The sequence below is a fragment of the Ictidomys tridecemlineatus genome, chromosome 15, assembly GCF_052094955.1.
Source record: "Ictidomys tridecemlineatus isolate mIctTri1 chromosome 15, mIctTri1.hap1, whole genome shotgun sequence".
Lineage (NCBI taxonomy): Eukaryota > Metazoa > Chordata > Mammalia > Rodentia > Sciuridae > Ictidomys > Ictidomys tridecemlineatus.
In genome coordinates this window covers 8028288-8036139 of record NC_135491.1, presented here as the reverse complement: position 1 = coordinate 8036139, position 7852 = coordinate 8028288, and the positions used below count along the sequence as shown (strand labels likewise).

Sequence of the window (7852 nt, the reverse complement as noted above, 5' to 3'; positions counted from 1 at the left end):
TGTGGGGCAGGCACAGGGGTGCAGGTTACACACTGCCAAAACAAGGCTGCACCATTCGTATCACTCTAAAGACATTGACAGCTTGATTCATATATTATTGATCAATGCTGCTCAAACTAGGTAAGGAAATAGAGAGGGGGATCTTTCCTGAATTCATTCTATGAAACTAGTCACATAGTGATACCCAACTGGGAAACACAGATCAAGTAAGAAAATAACAGACCAATATTCCTGCTGAACACAGATACAGAACATCTTATTAAAATTTCAGCAAATCCTATTCAGCATTAAGATTATACTCAGGACCTGATGTGCTCACACTTTAAGACTGAACATCATGAGATGCATCATGAGGTGCATGTCAACACAGGCAAATCCATAAAGGTTCACCACATCAATAGAATTTGCCTTGAGAGAGGAACTTGGCAGAGCATCATGAGGGCTGTATGTGACAAACCCCAAGCCAGCATCATGTTAATCAGGGAAAAACAGGAGCATCTCTCCTAACATCAGGAACAAGACAAGGATGTCCACTTTCACCACTGCCTTTCAATAGAGCTCTAGAGACTCGAGCCAGAGGTGTTGGCAGAGAAGGGAATCAAAACCTCACCAGTGGGAAAGAAAGAAGCCGTGTTATCACTGTTTGCAGGAGATAGAAAGCTCTTCTGTGAACACCCAGGAACCTTTCCCCAAAAACTCCTAGAACTGATCAATTGAGGAAAATAGCAACATACAAAATCAACATGCAAAAAAAGAAGAACTTTTCTTCAACACGAGAATGGATCTGCTGAGGAAGAATTAAAACATGCAATTCCATTACAAAGGTATCAACAAATACCCCCAGGTAGAAAAATGTGATGGTGCATGCCTATATCCCAGATACTTGGGAGGCTGAGGCAGGAGGATTGAGAGAGTTCAAAGCCAGCCTCAGCAACTTAGGGAGGCCCTCTCTCTAGATAAATTATGAAAAGGGGCTGGGGATGTGGCTCAGTCGTAGAGCACTTGACTAGCACCTATAGAGCCCTGGGTCTAATCCCCATTGCCATAGAATAATAATAATAATGCTGAAGCTATCATGTTTTAAAGTCTATCCAGTCTCAATTCATACAGAAAAATATAGTAACAAAAACGTGTGCTAATATCAAAACATTCACGGAGATCAGTAGATTAGAATGAACACTCAGAGACAGACCCACACAGATAGAGTCAAATGACCCTTAAGAAAGACACCAAAAGCAAATGTTGGAGAAAACAAAGCCTATTTAATAAATTCTGCTTGGAAAACTGAACATCTACAGGTAAAAGAATGAAGCCAAATCCTGCAGAAAAATCAACTCCAAGTGGATCAAAAATCAGGAATTAGACCATAAAAACTGTAACCACTAGTGGAAATCATAGTGCCTATCCTCCGACCTGTAGGTGCAAGTGTTACTTCTATAAGACTCCTAGTGTTCAGGAAAGAAAACCAAGAGTTGATAAATGGAAAGGCTCAAGTTGAAAAGCTTCCACACGGTGAGGAGAGAGACAGAGAGAGAGGGCTGACAGGAGGGAGCAAAACCTTTTCCAGCTAATTTTCTGACAGAAGATTAACATCCAGAGCATAAAAGAACTCAAAAATAATGTTATTATTATTACTAGTATTTATTTCTTCTAAATAGTTATACATACAGTAGAATGCATTTTGATTCGTTGTACACAAATGGAGCCCAACATTTCATTTCCCAGGTTGTGCATCATGTAGAGTCCCACCACATCTGCACTCCCACATGGAATTAGGGTAATGATGTCCATCTCATTCCACCATCTTTCCTGCTCCCATGTCTCTTCCTTCACTTTGTCCAATCAAAATTCTTCTATTCTTTCCTTGATTTTGCCCTTGTCCCTTTTGGTTCAGGGTCCACTTATCACAGAGAACATTTGGCCTTTCTTTTTTTAGGATTGGCTCTCTTGCATAGCATGATATTCTAAACCTCCATCCATTTACCTGCAAATGCTATGATTTTATTCTCTCTTAATGCTGAGTAATAGTCCATTGTGTATAAGTGCCACAGCTTCTTTATCCATTCATCTATTGAAGGGCATCTAGGTTGTTTCCAAGTTTAGCTATTGTGAATTGAGCTGGTATAAATACTGATGTGCCTTTGTCACTATAGTCTGCTGATTTTAAGTCCTCTGGGTAAAGACCAAGGAGTGGAAGAGCTGGGTCAAATGTGGTTCCATTTAAAGATTTCTAAGGAATCTCCATACTGCTTTCCAAAGTGGTTGCACCAATTTGCACTGTCACCGGCAATGTATGAGTATGCCTTTTCCACTTACCACATACTACCACACTTCTTGTTGCTTGTATTTTTGAAATTTCACATTATGACTGGAGTGAGATGAAATCTTAGAGTAGTTTTAATTTGCATTTCTCTGTGACTAGAGACGTTGAACTTTTTTATTTATTTGTTCATTGTTTGTATATCTTCCACTGAGAAGTTCCTGTTCAGTTTCTTAGCCAATTTATTCATTTGGATAAGAAACAAAATCTTAACATCAAAAACCAAATATCAAATCAAGAAATGGGCCAATCACAATCATTTCTTAAAAGAAGAAATAAAATGGCCAACAATTTTATGAAAATAATTTCAACGATTTTAACACCCAGAGAAAATCAAATAGAAACTACACGGAGATCATGTCTCACTCCAGTTGCAATGGAAATCTTCAAGAAGACAAATAGTAATAAACACTGGGAGGGATTGAATGAAAAGGAGCACTTACACACTATTGGGTTTGGAAATTAGTACAACAGCATGGAAATCAGTCTGAAGTTTCCTCAAAAGACTAGGAATGGAGCCAGCATGCGCCCTAATCATAGAGCTCCTTGGATCCATCAAAACAAAGTCAGCACACTATAGCAACACATGCCCCCCAGGTAAATAGCAGTTCAACTCCCAGCAGCTGAGCTCTGGGACCAGCCTTGGTGTCCACTGACTGATGAATGGATACAGAGAATGTGGTTCATACACATAATGGATATCACTCAGTCATAAAGAAGAACTAAATTATGGCATTTACAGGAAAATGGATGGAACTGGAGACCAGCATGCTGATTGAAACAAGCCAGACTCACAGAGTCAATGGTTGTCTGCTTTCTCTCATATTTGAAAAGTGTGCAGAAGAAGAATAAAATACGTGTACCACAAAACAAAAGAAAGACCAGCAGAGTAGAGGACAGAGCCCTATATGTGAAGAACACTCACCATTTCCTTGGATGAACCATTGAAAATACTGTTCCAGTGACTCTGGTTGCTTATATAGTTTTCTCATAGTCCAATGATAATAACCTGACACAAGAACATCTTTGGGATTTCTCATGATATATATCACCTTAAATTAGGGAAAATGAGAACAAGAAAAATCAGTCTCACTAAGTCATTTCCCACCTTGATCTTGATCTTGCCCTGGGTAGTTCTTCCTTAATCTTTATTAAATATGAATGGTTTCCTTTAATAAATTAGTTACAGCATTCATTCATCAAATACACATCTTGAAGTTCCTATTACATGGTCATATGCCAGGAGTAGAGGAGGAAGACCTTGTCTCTTTATTCTGGGATACTGGTCTACTCTTCCTGGGAAGCTGCTGGAAAGTGTTAAATGGTAGGTGGTGAGGGGTGTGTGTGCTTTCCTACGATGATCACTAACAGCACACTGGATTAATAAATTATGGAATATTCAGATTCATAGCACATACAGCATTCTCACACTCAAGACCATCGACAAGTCTCACATGTGTGACACCTAGACAGCATGCATGCATTATAGAAAATTCAGGAATAAACAAAAGTAATGTGTGGCTGTAAGTCTAGAAAGTATTGCCCTCAAGTGATGGGCACTGGTGCTAGACAGGGACTGGGAAGAATTTTTGGATTATAGAAATGTTGTACAACTGGTATGCATGATAGTTGACCACCTGTGTATGTTTGTTCACATGCGGAGGCTTTTGTTTAAGATTAGTGAACACACACACACACACACACACACACACACACACACCACTTGGTACTTAATCATTTGAAACTAACTTTGTATTTGCACCGACTTTCTTGGAGTTGTCATTGGAGGACTTACGCCTTCACAGGCCTCAGTTTACTCAAGCAGAGGCCAATGGAATCCAACAGGAGACATGCAAATGGGACTCACTATTAGGCGCTTCGTGACATTTCCAAGACAATGGTTATTATTCTAGGACCTTGGCATCAATTAAACTTAATACATGAAAGAATTCAGAAGTCAAGATTAACAAAGGATCTTCCTAAATATAGACTTTGGCATGTTAGATCTTGGATATCCACTGTTTGTGCTGATCATCCATCAGCCATGGGGAGGCTGGAGAGGCTGATGATCACAGAGCACAGTGACGTGAAGAGGGCTGGCGTCATTACCTAGCTGGGCAGGACTCCTAGCAGTCCCCTGGATGTGAGCATTCATTAAGGTATGCAGGCTCTGCACCCCACATATGGGAAACACTGATTTGGATGCTTCCTCATACCTGGCAGGAGGCTGTGATTGAGAGAGTATTGGCAGACATCTGTAAGAGCTGTATGCTGAAACACTCCAGTGTAGATGCAGTTATAATTCTGGTTATACATGGAATGTGGTTTTCTAAGATTCTGACTTTAGCCAGTCATATTACCCTTGAATTCAGCTGAGACTAATCTGCTGAATGGTCCACATCCTTGCACTCAAGTGTGGTCTGGTTGTGGCCACATGAACCTAAATAATATCTGGGAATCACAGTCTCACCAATCTACCCAGTGAGCACTCAGCCCAGCAGATCTGCAGGGTTAACCTAGGCACATGGAAGGGGAAAACATGGGCTGAACATTAGGCACTGACCTTGGCCTTGGAAGTGAATAAAGACTTGGGGAAGAGATGGAAGGGGAGGTGAGAGGATATGAGCCGCGGGCCTTCTCTCTTATTTATACGTTTGTAACCCATATCTGTCTCTATCCAGGGTGAGCGATCCCAGGTGGGCTCAGATCGAATCCACTTGGTATCACCATTGGAGTGAATCAGGCAGAGAATTTCAACCAACCAGTGGGTTCCTAGATAAAAAAGGAAAAGTGATAGTCACTCACTTCATCTGGCTTGTGAACAAAACTTATGATAAAATAAATAACATGCGCTTTACCATCTGCCCATTTTAAGCATGCCATGGGGTGGTGCTGAACAGTGTTCAGCATGTTCCTGCTGTTGCTCAGCCGATGTCCAGAAGCTTTTTGTCTTGAAAAACTGAAACTCTCTGCTCCTTAACATCATTTCCCTACTAATTCCATCGTTCAGGCCCTGGAACCCACCATGGGGCTCTCTGTTTCTGTGAACTTGACTACACTTTGCCCCATGGATTCCTACAGTTTTTGTCCTTTTGTGCCCATCAGATTGCACTTAGCATGAGGCCGAGTATTGACCTATATTGTAGAAGGGGTCAGCCTGTCATCCTGGTTAAGGCTGAATCTTACTCCATTGGATCAACTTGCCACATTTTGTTTACATGTTAAACTACCAGTGGATTTTTGGTAGTTTCCAGCCCTTGGCTCTTGGCTGAGATCCTTCTAATACGTCCCAACTTCCCTTGACTTTCCAACCTTGTGTCACTTCAAAGGCCATTGGCCCCAGTCCTCGCCCAATTTGCAGTGCTCCTGCCCCCAGCCCCTCTCCTGTAGGTGCATGACACCTGTCCTTTCAGTCCCTTGAATTTTCCAGGCTCTTTCTGATTCCAAGTCCACGCTGACCCTCCTGCTCTACAGTACCCCTCCAACACATGACCTCCATTCTGACTTTTCATTCCTATTCAGCTGGTATTTCACCAGTAGGTCTTCACAGGTCACCCTCTTCCACCTGCTTCTCCCATGTCACCACACAAATGCCCAAATCTGCTTAAAATTCACGCCTATATCTCCCTCTCATACCTCAGATGACCCTGCTGAGCACTTAGTCACTCTGTCCTAGTCTGGATGCAAGTGGCCTGGGGCACTGCCCTTTCTTCCCCAAAGCAGGGCTCACTTGCATGAAGAGGTCAGGCCATCCATCTGCTGAGTAAGAGAGGAACGCAGCCACCGCCTTTCCCATGATGGTCCCTGTCCTGTTTGCTTACCTGATTTGGGGTAGGTGACCAATACTGTGTCCTCATCCTTTATCACAAACTGAGCACATGCTTCTTTCAAAACTTCAGAACTAAAACCAAGCACAGAGAAAGGTATCCCTTCAAACCACAAGTAGCCATCTGTCATGGTGATGAGCTCTCTGTGCGAGGTGCAGGGGTTCAAGATGTAGCCACCATTGGATGTTGGGGGAGGTACTGGGAGGCTGGACTTTGAAGTAAAGTCAAAGGAATCATTAACTTTTCTTGTTGTCACATTAACTGAGTGATTAAATGATATTGTTACTGGTGATCAAAGTTTCTTTGCATTGAGCAATTTAGGAATCATTCAGGGAACAAAAGAATCAGGATGTGAGCATGAGTTCATAGGCAGGACCCCATAGCAAGTGCTGCAAAATAACCCACTGAGGAATGTGTGTGGCCTGAAGAAAGCCTTTTTTGTTTATATGTGTTTTGAAGGGTTTTCAATATAGAAATCTTACATGAAATCAATAGATACAGTGTAAAAATGATAGTCTTGAAGGACTGTGTGGATCTGTGGATGGAAGACTCCTGATATTAAAGGACAAGAACCTGCTTCAGAGTCAGCAGACAGAGGGGTGGACTGTCACTGACTCCAGGGTCCAGTCCTCCCTTTGCTCTGATTAACATGTGGGAGTGGGTTGCATGGTGTCAGGATTTAGGGACTGAGATGAGAGCATCTTCATATCTACCACATCAAAGATCCACTGAAGCTCTGTTTCATCCTTGGTCGAGCACTCTCAGTGCCCAGGGGACTTGAAAACCAACAGCTTTTTATGATCAAGCAACACGCCCATCCAGGGGTCCCATAAATAGCCACCTACTGATTCCAGGAATGGTGAAAGATGCACCTACATTTTTGTCAGTTCCCATGGGCTTCTATCAGCTACAAGGAAAACCAGCTGATCAATAACGTGAACCCCACATTGAAGGCAACAGGGTTTCATGTAGATGTTGATGATCAAGAAATAAACCACGTTCCAGTTTTCCTGCAGATTCCTGACAGAATCAATAGACTGAGCACTTGTGTGTTGAACTAGGAGCTGTGGACACTGAATCTAGATCTATGTGGCCACAGACTGCTGTGTGCATCCTGGGGAGAATAACCAAGAGTGAGGGCATGGGTATTCGTCTGGCTGAAGGCAGAGAGGAACTGAAGCAGGCAAAGTTGCAGGAGCACATGTGCCTTGGACAGACAGAACACTGTGCACATCAAGACCAAAGAGTGAATGACTTCAGTTTTTCTCCATTTAGAATGATGCTAGCCTGAGGCTTAGCATAGATAGCTTTTACAATGTTGAGGTAAGTTCCTGTTATCCCTAGTTTTTCTAGTGTTTTAAACATAAAGGATTGCTGTACTTGTGTTGAATGCTTTTTCTGCATCTATCGAGATGATCATATGGTTCTTATCTTTAAGTCTATTGATGTGGTGAATAACGTGTATTCATTTCCTTATATTGAACCAGCCTTGCATCCCAGGGATGAATCCTACTTGATCATGGTGTACAATTTTTTTGATATGTTTTTGTATGTGATTCGTCAGAATTTTATTGAGGATTTTTGCATCTAGGTTCATTAGAGATATTGGTCTGTAGTTTTCTTTCTTTGAAGAATCTGTTTTGGTTTCGGGATCAGGGTGATGTTGGCCTCATAGAATGAATTTGGAAGAGTGTCTTCTTTTTTA

General features: G+C 41.9%; 1 non-coding gene across 1 annotated transcript; it reads right to left on the bottom strand.

Moving 5' to 3' along the window:
• Nucleotides 1-3245: 3245 nt before the first annotated feature.
• LOC110599253 (uncharacterized) lies at nucleotides 3246-6333 on the bottom strand. Its single transcript, XR_013430660.1, has 3 exons — nucleotides 6142-6333; nucleotides 4884-5092; nucleotides 3246-3372 (listed from the first exon to the last, which is right to left on the bottom strand). It is a non-coding gene; the product is annotated as an uncharacterized LOC110599253 (transcript).
• Between the last annotated feature and the right edge of the window lie 1519 nt (nucleotides 6334-7852).